General features: G+C 41.2%; 1 long non-coding RNA gene and 1 pseudogene across 1 annotated transcript in view; both read left to right on the top strand.

Moving 5' to 3' along the window:
• LOC144578393 (uncharacterized) overlaps window positions 1-3,755 on the top strand; it is a 7,541-nt gene extending 3,786 nt beyond the window's left edge. The window contains exon 2 of the long non-coding RNA XR_013524072.1: window positions 295-3,755. This is a non-coding gene — a long non-coding RNA (uncharacterized LOC144578393). The remainder of the gene's footprint in view (window positions 1-294) is intronic.
• Window positions 3,756-8,567: 4,812 nt separating this feature from the next.
• On the top strand, window positions 8,568-12,985 carry LOC144578392 (DDB1- and CUL4-associated factor 13 pseudogene; annotated as a pseudogene).
• Window positions 12,986-13,369: the final 384 nt, after the last annotated feature.

The raw sequence follows: 13,369 nt of genomic DNA on the forward strand, positions 1-13,369 counted from the left end.
GTAGAGTTGGCCCTACCTAAGATTGTTAGTCATTTGGGAGGTTATTTGGGCCTAAATCCCTGAGTTGGGACTTAAATTGGGCAGGGTTGCTATGAGACTATTGGGGAACAGCATTTGTAGCCGAAAACTTTATTCTGCTGCATTCAAAGGAAGGTTATAGAGTTCTCTTAGTGGCTGATGCTTTGCTGTAGTACTATTTTGGTTTGAAATTGTCGTATCCTAGAAAACACAAAATAAGATATAGTATTAACAATTCACGATGCAAATAAACAAATTAATATGACTTTATTATAGGCAGAAGAAGTTGAGCAACCCATGGCGAAATGTAACTGGAGAAGCTCGGAAATAGTTGTGCTAAAAAAGAATTTTGAGGAACTCCCTTTTGAAGGCCCTTTAATATGTTTATGGTCCCTGTTACCTTTTCTAAACTTTCGTCTACCTGACCTGAGGTACTGATGTGAAAGCAGCAAATTTTGTTTAATGGCATACAGGTGCCTCCTGCATCAGCAGTAAGCACATCCAACACATGTTGGTTCTGCAAAACATCCCCTGCCAATGAGTTTAGGGCCTGCTGTTGGTCCTTGATGGCTGTAACTGTAGCTTCCCAAGACTGCTGGACCGGGATGGTGAGAGTATGAACACTGTACTTAAGCATGGGTATATCTGCAAACCAAAAGATTGCAAGGGCTACAGAATGTCCTAGGCCATTTTTCTCCATGACAGGATTATTATTGGCGAGGATGCCAAATGATGGGAGATTGACTAAGTACTGCTTCTGATGCCCTTTGGAGGGACCAACGTAAGAAGGATTTTAAGTTTGGAACTTGGCCAAAGGTTACAAAGTCTGAGGAGTTATATATACGCACTACAGATATTGCTGCAACTATAGTGCAAGTGCCTTTTCACTTAACAGACAAGGCTAGAAATATGTTAGATCTGTATGAAAAGAGGAACCCAGTTTCTTTCAATGAAACTCCTGAAGAGGAGCCTCATAACCAGGCATAGGTGTGATTAGATTCCAGTATGATTTGCATAAATAGAGGGATCCCATGGTCCCCTGGGATTAAATGTGAATGGGTGGTGACCCAAAACATAGTTTTCCATACATAAGGGGGTAAAATTTTGACTTGTAGTGTTATGTGAATGTGGGCCTGACAGGTAAGGTTTTTGAATATTAATGGGATAAGAGAAAATTGAGGAAAGGATGTAGATGTATTAGTGAAGTTGAGAAGTAGTCCACTTTTGACTTCCAATTTTTTTTTTCTTTTGAGACGGACTCTTGCTCTCACCAGGCTGGAGCACAGTGGTGCAATCTCGGCTTACTGCAATCTCTGCCTCCTGGGTTCAAGCGATTCTTCTGCCTCAACCACCCGAGTAGCTGGAAACACAGGCGTGTGCCACCACACCTGGCTAATTTTTGTATTTTTAGTAGAGACAGGGTTTCACCATGTTGGCCAGAAGGCTTCCATTTCTATATATTCCATCCTGGTTGCTGAGCTATATATACGCATAAAGGAATGGTTATCAATCTTTCTGACATTAACTTTGTTGTTTCCTCACCACAGAGAAAAACTGAGGAGGTCCACAGTGAAGTTGTTAGCGTCATTGTATGGCTTCCATTCTGGTTTGTTTGATTATAACTGAGAGTGAATAGCAATGGGCTTATGTGTGAAAGTCTCTGGGAAAGGGCTAGACTCCTTGGAATTTCTAGCCTTATAAGCCATCTCTGGTGCCCTCCCTATTTGATTGGTCAACATGGAAGATTGCCATAAGGGATCAATTGGCCTAGGTTTACCTCATCAACCTGTATTTTTGGTGTGCATGTATATGGTGTAGTTGAATCCAGAGTATGGGGCTTGTGTGTTAGCAATTTCTTTCATAGGTAGTGGGACTGCTAGGAGTGTAATGTCATTCTCAAGTGACTGCCTAGGTGAGGATATCCAGCGGTTAGTGCTGTGTGTTGTGTTAGCAACCTGAGATACTACTGGTTAGAGTGGGTGCCTGGTGCAGCCATGGAAACAATAGTTAGCCATGATAGACAGAATAAACACAGAAATATATATAAATAAATATTATTATCATGGAGACAGAGTTTGACTCTTGCTGCCCAGGCTGGAGTGCAATGGCATGATCTCGGCTCACTGCAGCCTCTGCCTCCTGGTTTCAAGAGATTCTCCTGCCTCAGCCTCCCGAGTTGCTGGGATCACAGGCATGTGCCACCAGCCTGGCTAATTTTGTATTTTAGTAGAGGTGGAGTTTCTCCATATTGATCAGGCTGGTCTTGAAATCTCAACCTCTGGTGATCTGCCTGCCTTGGCCTCCCACAGTGCTGGGATTACAGGTGTGAGCCACCGTGCCTGGCCTCACAGAAGTATATTTAAGGAAAATGACAATATACAGTAAACTCAGGGAGACAGGAAAGAAGAAATGCTGTAAAGAGTATGAAAAAAGCAAACACCTAGTACTTAGTACCTCAGCCTATCAATGTTATGGTGTGGGGGTAAATAGCATTATTAGGACAAAAATAAAGAAATTTACTCTGGGCAATAATTTTGGAGGTCCCCTTGCAAATAGCAATCATGTACTATCTCTTATAAAAGGATTCATACCAAGAGAGTGAAGCTCCTCAAGAGAGGAAGTTGGACAATTATTGAGGGCTTACAGTAGAATTGAATAATAAGAGTCAGGTTTAAGGGCCAGGCATGGTGGCTGATCACCTGAGGTCAGGAGTTCAAAACCAGCCTGGCCAAAACAGTGAAACCCCATCTCTACTTAAAAAAATACAAAAATTAGCTGGCTGTGGTGACACACACCTGTAGTCCCAGCTACTCAGGAGGCTGAGGCAGGAGAATCGCCTAAACGTGGAAGGCAGAGGTTGTAGTGAGCTGAGATCGGGGCTCTGCACCCCAGCCTGGGTGACAAACTGAAACTGTCTCTAAAAGAAAAAACATAATAAGATTTAAAAGAGGTGCTGGATTTATTTCCATCAACTTTAAGGGAGATTTAAAAATTCTAGGTTGTTTGGTTTAACAAAATCTCTTACTTTTTTTTAAGTTTAAATGAGTTTCCAGTGTTTACATTCTAGTTAGACCGTAAATAATGAGTCTCATCTCAGCACTAGCAGCTGAGTAACAGCAGATTTAAAGCAGGCAGAAGAAAAGAGAGGAAGATAGAGAGCTTTAGAGGACTCTACTTAACCCTACAGTGCAGATTAATCATTTGAGCTCTGAATTTTTTTGTTGTAGTTTGCCCATCAGTTTAAAATGTGCACAAAATTATAATAGTGAGGGAGATCTGATCTAGCCCACCTGCCCCTCTTGCCTATAGTTTGTAAGCTGCCTTATTCATTCCTGGGCTTTGGGGCTGTTACCTTTAGAAGACATATACGTTATAGTTTAAATGATAATAGCCCTTTCCCCAAACTCAAACACCTTCTCAAAGCTAATGAGTGGCCATCAGGCTAGGGGGTGGAAAGGAGCCTGATTCTGATAAGAAATGGACATAGACTGCCAGCCATTCCTGTAGATAACACTACTATTGTAGGTTGGCCTTTTGAGATATCTTTTCAGGTTTTTTTTGTATATTTGACACCCATGGCTCTACCTGGACCCACCAATCCCACTCCTGTGGCCTCACCAATAAGCAATTCATTGTACAGGAGGACAGCTTCAACTCCCTATGATTTCATCTCTACCCCAACCAATCAACAGCAACCCCATCCACCCCCACCCTTCCCCTAAATTGCCTTTGAAAAACTCCTAAACTACCAACTTTGATTTAAATACTAACTCCATCTCCCATGTGGCTTGGCTGCCTCGTGTCTATAAACTTTTTCTGTACTGTAATGCTGTATTCTTTCTTTGTACAGAAGGCAGGAAAATCTCCTCGGGTAGTTACACATCTAACCCCAAACTCAGGACTCAAACCCCTGTATGGCTCTTGTTCTACCAGATGGGTCTGGGACTCAGATGTTGCTCTTATACAAGGAGTGAATCTCAGGGTTGGCCACTCCTGGATTCCCTTGCTGGGAACACACACTCAGGTGCATCTGCTGTATAAGCTCATTCTAAGGGTATGCTCAAGTTACTACTCTCAGGGGCATTTACCCTAAACTTTGACAAGAGGTTTAGCCTTTCTAAGTTTCCATTTTCTCATCCCCATTTTGCAGACAGGAAATGAGAATTATAGTGGGATTTAAATTTTATAATCATAAGCGATCATTTAGAAGATGCCTGATACAGACTAAGAACAGAGGAAATGTTACCCACTCTGGCTGCCGTGTTCCAGAAACAGTGGGGGTACATCAATCTTCTGATTGGGTGGGTAAGAAGCAGCAAAGACTTTAGTGCTAGAACAAAAGTCATTTAAGGAAATTAGACTTTGGCTAGAGCGAATTAGAGTTGTAAGGAAGAATGTTCTGTTGATAAAATGAAAAATATGAAATGAGAATAGAATTCTTGCAAGCAAATAAAATGCAGTTTTTTATTACTGGAAATTATGTGGGGCAGAGGTCATGCTAATCCTCCCTGTGTGGGTCGACTTTTAATCTATTTGTGTTTGAAGTGAACACAGTTCTCATCACCATTTCCAGCTTAGCTTGTATTTAAACAATGAATAAACAGGGAAATTCCTCTAATTTGTAGAGTTAATTTTATTTTTGTTTTTATTTTTTTGAGATGGAGTCTTGCTCTGTCACCCAGGCTGGAGTGCAGTGGCCTGATCTCGGTTCACTACAACCTCTGCCTCCTGGGTTCAAGCTATTTTCGTGCCTCAGCCTCAAAAGTAGCTGGAATTACAGGCACGTGCCACCATGCTCAGCTAATTTTTATGTTTTTAATAAAGATGGGGTTTCACCATGTTGGCCAGGCTGGTCTCAAACTCCTGGTCTCAAGTGATACACCCACCTCATCCTCCCAAAGTGCTGGGATTACAGGTGTGAGCCACCATGCTGGCCATGGTTATTTTTATAATAATCATTATAAGTACTATAATTAAGTTTCAAAAAAAAGGCTTATTGTATAAAAACTACTTTATAATAACATAACTTGGCCTTTGCATAGTGTTTTGCCTTTTTCAGAGTCATTTTATTTTATTTTATTATTTTATTTTACTAAGACAGAGTCTCGTTCTGTTCCCTAGGCTGGAGTGCAGTGGTGAGATCTCGGCTTACTGTAATGTCCTCCTCCTGGGTTCAAGTGAGTCTCCTGAGTAGCTGGGATTCAGGTGTGTGCCAGTACGCCCAGCTAATTTTTGTATTTTTAGTAGAGACAGGGTTTCAATATGTTGGTCAGGCTTGTCTCAAACTCCTAACCACGTGATCTGCCTGCCTTGGCCTCCCAAAGTGCTGGAATTACAGGCATGAGCCACTGCGCCCGGCCTCAGAGTCATTTTTTATGTGATCCTTGAGTTAAAGGATGGTGTGGGAATTATAATCCACATTTTTGTTAATGCAGAAACTGAAGCTCAGAGGGAAGAAAGTGTATCAGGAAGGGCTTCATAGGGGAAGAGACAGAGCACTGTAGCTTGACAGATGTGCAGGTGATTCCTCAAGTAGGTTGGGGCTGGGGGGTTTTCAGCAGAGGTGCTATGGAGGTTAAGGCACAGTGATAGAGGAGGAGTTCTATGGTGGGACCAAATACTTTGATATATCTGATGATTTGGGTGAGGTGGACAGTGTAGAGTCAGGACTTTGTATGTCAGGCTAGGTATTTGAACATTATTCTCTGCCAGTGAGGTGCTTTCAGGCAAAGGAGAGTAATATGATCAGATTTCAGTTTAGGAAGATCACTATGTCAGTAGTGTAGAAGCTGAACTGGAAAGATGTTTAGGTGGTAGGTTCAGATATTTTCTAAACCTATTGGTTATGAGGTCTCAGTTCCCAGGTATGGTGATAATGAGCAAATGTAGACAGCCAGGTTGGCACTAGCAGCATAAACTGCTTGTGACAAAAGCACAGCATTTAGACACAGAAACGACTGGCTCCTGTCCTGGATTTGTCAGATCTATAGGTTTTCCTGGAGCATTTACCATTTAATTTCATTTGGCTTAACTCATCTGTGTAATGAGGGTATTTGTATGGCACCAGCTTTGCATATGTTAACATTGACGAAATACTTCAAATAAAACAAATCAGAACCTGGGAATGAAGACAGATGTGAAGATCTTCTAATGATGCAAAGAGGGGAAAGAAAGAAATACCTGAGTGGAAACTGGCCAGGAAAATTCTAATGCTGATGAATTGATGGCAATGAAAGTTTGCATATCATTTCTCTAGTAGGCATAGGGAGGTACTTTACACAGTAGGTGGTTTCTAGAAACTTATTTATTCATTTATTTATTTTTGAGACGGAGTCCCACTCTGTTGCCCAGGCTGGAGTGTAGTGGCACAATCTTGGCTCACTGCAACCTCCACCTCTCAGGCAAATCAAGCGATTCTCCTGCCTTAGCCTCCCAAGTAGGTGGGACTACAGGCATATGCCCAGCTAATTTTTATATTTTTAGTAGAGATAGGTTTTCACCATGTTGGCTGGGCCAGTCTCAAAGTCCTGACCTCAGGTGACTCATCCACTTTGGCCTCCCAAAGGACTGGTAGAAACTTAGGTATAACTGTAATTTTTTCAAATGGCATTTTCTTTTAAATGCACTTTAGTGGTTGGCCATTTAAAGGAGTCTTTTGGAGAATCTGCTGTAAACATTCTTTTCTTTTCTTTTTTTTTTCGAGACGGTATCTTATTCTGTTGCCCAGACTGGAGTGCAATGGCATAATCTTGGCTCACTGCAATCTCCACCTTCTGGGTTCAAGCAATTCTCCTGCCTCAGCCTCCCAAGTAGCTAGGATTATGGGTGCGCGTGGCCACGCCTGGCCAATTTTTATATTTTTAGTAGAGATGGGGTTTCACTATGTTGGACAGGCTGGTCTCGAACTCCTGACCTCAGGTGATCCATAAGCCTCAGCCTCCCAAAGTGTTGGGATTACAGGCGTGAGCCACCACACCTGGTCTGCTTGTGAACATTCTTTATGTTTCATGGGCTTGTATTTTCTTATACTTTCCACCCATTCAAATTTTTTAAAGTGATAATCATTTGTAATTAATTGTCTTACTAGCTCGATAAATTGGTCTCTGCTTTCTGAAGCAATTTGTTTTTGTTGTCATTTTCCTTGAGGGAAAAGCAAGGTTTTTTCGTTTGTATTTAAACCTGTCTGCTTTCTTATTTTTCTTTGTTGATTTTTTTCCTCTCCTAGTATGACCAATGGTGAGAAGCCTGAGTTTACTGACTTTGACTTTGTGACCACCTTTATGATGAGGCCTGAGAGAATAAGGAAAGTCCCAACCAACCCCTCACCCACCTACGGAAATATATATACACACCATACCACTGTCACACTGACCCCAAAATGCCATCATAATACATTCTCTATCTTAGGCTAAGGGCTTCATGTTCTAAAATACAAATACCCTGGAGAATTATTGCATTAAATGGTCTATTACAGGATAATCCTTTAATGAGAAATTATCTGAATATTTTTCTCCTGGCAGTGAAAATAATGGAAGTTTTAATGGGACTATAGCAAGAAAGAGAGAGTCATGGAATCTGGGCACCATCTCAGGAAGACAGGCTTAACTAAAGGGAAAAGTTCTAGGCTGCCAAGGAGCTGTAAAAGGGATATGAATGCCTGGGACGTATGATGGAGAAGCTGCTCAGTATTGAAGAAAAGGAAAATGCAAAGCAGGGCTAAAGCAAACTTGGATTTATGATACAAGTTAGGCTAGGGAAGACTGAACTCCCTTAGCATCTTTAATTTCATTGTTTACCAATCCTTTGAGAAGAAAGATCTGAACATTTCATATATTCCTTCTAGTATTTATTGATCACCCATATCTACTGGACACTTTGCTACGTGCTGATCACACAAGTAGAATAAGACATTCTTGTCTTCAAAGAGTTTATATTTTAAAGAGAAATATAGGGCTGTGTGCAGTGGCTCATGCCTGTAATCCCAACATTTTGGGAGGTCAAGGCAGGTAGATTGCTTTAGCTCGGGAGTTTGAGATCAGCCTAGGCAACATGGCAAAACCCCGCTTTACAAAAAAATACAAAAATTAGCTGGGCATGGTGGCATGAGCTTGTAGTCCCAGCTACTGGGGAGGCTGTGGTGGTAGGATGGCTTGAGCCCAGGAGGTAGAGGTTATATGAGCCAAGATTACACCACTGCATTCCAGCCTGGATGACAGGCCCAGACCCTATCTCAATAAAATAAAATAAATAAAGGGAAAGATAGGATTGAAATATACATATATTCAAGTTGTGATAAGTGTAATGAAGAACACAAAACATGTACTTTTTATATTTTTTGTTTTCTGCTTTACAATTAGATTGCCCTGCAAAATCTATGGTAAAACAGAAATAAATTGGTAAGGGTTGCAGTCTTCATAATCTACATAATAACTGTGATAGACTCAGGTCCTATATAAGGAAATTTCTAGGTATAATCCTGTGACATTCTCAGGACTCTGAAATTCTGTAGAGTGACCAGCTTGTGGAGTCCAGAAAGAAGAGCAACCAAGATGAAGGTGAAGATGTTGAGCTGGAATCAACAACTATGTCCGCAAAACCAAGTTGGGCTTACAGAGAGTTCCAAGAAACTATGTTCCTACCTTACATCCTTTTGTGGTCCCACAAGAATATGTAAAAGCTTTAAATGCTACCAAATTGGAAGGAGTTTGCAAAACCATTTCTTGGTTGGCTGGATGGTCACTGAGATGGAATCAGTTTCTTGGCAAAGCATCTGAAGAGCCTGGCTACTGTCCTTTCTGGGGCATGTGATGGAGAGGTTAGAATTTGGAACCTGACTAAACTGAAATGTATTCATACAATATAAGCACATGAAGGCTTTGTATGAGGACTATGTACTCGCTGTTGTGGGGCTTCTTTTTTCACTGTTGATGGTGACAAAACTGTGAAGTCGTGAAACATGGATGGGCCAGCCTATGGAGAGGAGGAAGAGCCATTACATACAATATTCAGAAAGACAGTATATACTGGGATTGATCATCACTGGAAAGAAGCTGTTTTTGCCACATGTGGACAGCAAGGAGATGTTTGGGATGAACAAATAACTAATCCTATATGTTCAATGACCTGGAGATTTGACAGTATAAGTAGTATTAAATTCAACCCAATTGAGACATTTCTCTTGGAAAGTTGTGCGTCTGACAGGAATATAGTACTTTATGCTATGAGGCAAGGTACTCCTCTGAAAAAGGTTGCCTTAGATATGAGAACAAATACAATCTGTTGGAACCCTATGGAAGCTTTCATTTTCACGGTGGCAAATGAAGACAATAACTTATTAACTTTTGATATGCGGGCACTGGACACTTCTGTAATGGTCCATATGAATCATGTATCTTCAGTGCTTGATGTGGATTACTCTCCCACTGGGAAAGAGTTCATGTCTGCTAGTTTCGATAAATCTATTTGAATCTTTACTGTAGACAAAAGTCAAAGCAGGGTGGCATATCACACAAAGAGAATGCAACATGTTGTCTGTGTAAAACGGACTTCTGACAGCAAGTATATTATGTATGGATCTGATGAAATGAACATTCACCTATGTAAAGCTAATGCTTCTGAAGAATTGGGTGTGCTTACATCATGAGAAAAAGCAGCCAAGTATTATAGCCAGAAACTGAAGGAGAAATGTCAGCATCATCCTCATATAAAACAGATAGCTCGCCATCAACATCTACCAAAATCTATCTACAGCCCGATTCAGGAACAGTGCATCATGAAAGAAGCAAGTGAATTACTTTAAACACAGCAATGTGTTTAATGTAATCCACCCATTGGATCTGTGCCGATTGTGTCAGAGAAGAAGAAACACATCGTGGCCGTTGTAAAATAATACTTGGTATTCCTAACTATCCTGATGTATAATTATTTATTACTTTTGATTTGAGAATTCTACAAATAAAAGTGTTGGGATTGGATTAATTTCAGACATTTCAGTTATATATGTAGAGCTTTATTGTTGCTCCTTTTAGCTACCCTGGAAAATGATTCTTAAAGATGGCCTACTTGATATGCCCATCTAATTGTTTTATCCTTAATCTATGTTCTTTCATTGAAGAGTACAGTATTTGCAACTAGCTTATTTTTTTCCTGTGTTAGTTACAGCTGTACTTACTTTCTCTCTGATCTATTTTCGTAGACAGTCTACATTTGAATTGACATTGACGACCAAACATCTCTTATGTTACCTTCGATATTACTTTGAAATTATTGCAGTGATGTTTCTTCCTATGATTCCACATAACATTTAGAAGAATGATGTCAACTTTTTATGACTGAATTTATTTCTAGTGCTTTATTTATATTTGGTTTTTGACTTTTTCAAAACAATCAGCCTGCATTTATATAATTTTTATAAACAATATTATAATTTTGGTCAAAAATTAAAACTTCCTTTCAGCATTGAAAAGAAAAAGATATTTTGTATACTCAACATCCTAAACACTGAGGGATTCCTCAGAGCCAATTCCAATTCTAATAATTAAGCAGGTGAGATTAACTGCTGCCTGTGTGGTTTGATGTTAAACCCTACCTTCTGTTTGCTATGCCCACTCCCTATACAATGCCCACCCTCCTGTTACATATCCAGAAATTCCAGGCTTGAGAATTCTAATAGACTGGCCTAAGAAGAAGAAAATAGGGAACTGTGATTAGTTATGAAGCAGCTGGTGACAAGGAGAGACAAATGAGGAATATGCCCTGAGCCATGGAAAAAACTAACAAGAAAACTGACGGAAGATGCTTCACGTAGGAGAGTGAATTCACACCATTTCAACATCAGTAACTTAGGTAATGAGAAGAAGGACAGTGGTGAACGGAACTCCTCTTAAGTTTAATAGTGTAGGGAGTGGGTACAGTGGCTCATTCCTGTAATCCCATAATCGTAGCACTTTGGGAGGATTGCTTGAGCCCAGGAATTCAAGACCAGCCTGGGCAGCATGGCAAGACCTTACCTTTACTTTAAAAAAAAAAAAAAAAAACATCCAGGTGTGGCGGCATGGGCCTGTAGTCCTAGCCACTTGGGAGACTGAGGTTGGAGGGTTGGTTGAGCCTGAGAGGTCAAGACTGCAGTGAACTACGATTGCGTCACTGCACTTCAGCCTGGGTGACAAAGCAAGATCCTGTCTAAAAAAAAAAAAAAGAGTATAGCCTGGGTACCCCATGGTGAAACTGCAGATAAGCCCTTGAGGACTTGCTGCTCAGCATTAAGGAGGGACTATAAATATGTCCTATGCATGCATAGTCATAAACACTTTCTTTTTTTTTTGAGACGGAGTTTCGCTCTTATTACCCAGGCTGGAGTGCAATGGCGCAATCTCGGCTCACAGCAACCTCCGCCTCCTGGGTTCAGGCAATTCTCCTGCCTCGGCCTCCTGAGTAGCTGGGATTACAGGCACGCGCCACCATGCACAGCTAATTTTTTGTATTTTTAGTAGAGACGGGGTTTCACCATGTTGACCAGGATGGTCTCTATCTCTTTACCTCGTGATCCACCCGCCTTGGCCTCCCAAAGTGCTGGGATTACAGGCTTGAGCCACCGCTCCCGGCCAACACTTTCTTAGCAAAGCATGTGATTACTGAAGCCATTAGAAGTAAGAAGACAGGAAGATAATGTTATTTTTATATTACAAGCTTAATTGTACTATCATTAATAGAATACTGAGGAACTACGTAAAATATGTTTATGCCTTGTTCTCATGTACCTACTAGTGAAAGAGGCAAGAGAATTAACTAGAGCAATCAAATAAAGCTACTACCTCCTCAGGCCTTTTAGTGACACATATTTTTGTCTGCCCAGAATTCCTTGTGGGAAACATGCTCCTTTTCCAACGCTCCAAAGTATTCCTGGTTGTGTGGTTTGGGCCAGGGATGACTATGTGATGTAGGCTCAGCCCATCGGTATATTTTATTCTAGTCACAGTGATTGGCTCATGAGAGAGTATATAATATATGTTGGATCATTTGAAAGTCTCTGGGTATTTTACCAGACACTTTCCAGAAAAATATCCCTTTTTTGGATCATAGGCTCTAAAATCTTAAGAGGTCTGGAGCAGCCAGGATCCATCCATTTTGCTACTAGGTGAAGGGGGCTAACTTGAAGAAGAAGCAAAGTAGATGTGAAGAATGCAAGGAAGAATAGGGAATGGGGGAAGAAAGAGTCCAAACAGACATTTTGTCCATGCTAAGAGATATTTGTGTGGATGAAACTCAGTGGAAGGATAGATTCCTATTAGCCTATTAGCAAGGGGACAGTCGGTGGGGCAGAGCAGAGTATGACTCACCATAGAACCACTTGTCCTTGTCAGGAGGCGCCAAGCTCACCCAGGAAATTTACAGTGGTAGGGGAATGACGATAACACGTAACTAGTCTGGGACTTACTTGAGGTTATTTGCCTTTGCATAACTTTCAGACTGATGAATCATTAAAAAATCTGGAGACAACAGATGCTGGAGAGGATGTGGAGAAATAGGAACACTTTTACACTGTTGGTGGGAGTGTAAATTAGTTCAACCATTGTGGAAGACAGTGTGGCAATTCCTCAAGGACCTAGAAATAGGAATTCCATTTGACCCAGCAATCCCATTACCAGGTATATATCCAAAGGATTATAAATCATTCTACTATAAGGACACATGCACACGAATGTTCATTGCAGCACTGTTTACAGTAGCAAAGACCTGGAACCAACCCAAATGCCCATCGATGATAGACTGGACAGGGAAAATGTGGCACATATACACCATGGAATACTGCATGGCCATAAAAAACAACGAGTTCGTGTCCTTCATGGGGACATGGATGAACCTGGAAACCATCATTCTCAGCAAACTGACACAACAACAGAAAACCAAACACTGCATGGTATCACTCATAGGCAGGTGTTGAACAATGAGAACACATGGACACAGGGAGGAGAGCATCACACCCTGTGGTCGGTGTGGGGGCCTAGGGGAGGGACAGTGGGGGGTGGGGAGTTGAGGAGAGATAGCATGGGGAGAAATGCCAGATATAGGTGCAGGGGAGGAAGGCAGCAAATCACACTGCCACATGTGTACCTATGCAACTATCTTGCATGTTCTTCACATGTACCTCAAAACCTAAAATGCAATTAAAAAAAAAAAGACTGATGAATATGCACCCACTTTCCTGGAAGCCTTCTTGTGCCCTCTGCTGCCTTAATGTCAACTTGAGTTACCTGATTCATGTGACATACTGTCAAAGCCCAACATAATGGTTTTGTTGTCTTACTCAAGCTTCAGACTTTGGAGGCAGCACCTCTATCTGCCACTTCTG

Source organism: Callithrix jacchus, chromosome 11, assembly GCF_049354715.1.
Source record: "Callithrix jacchus isolate 240 chromosome 11, calJac240_pri, whole genome shotgun sequence".
NCBI lineage: Eukaryota > Metazoa > Chordata > Mammalia > Primates > Cebidae > Callithrix > Callithrix jacchus.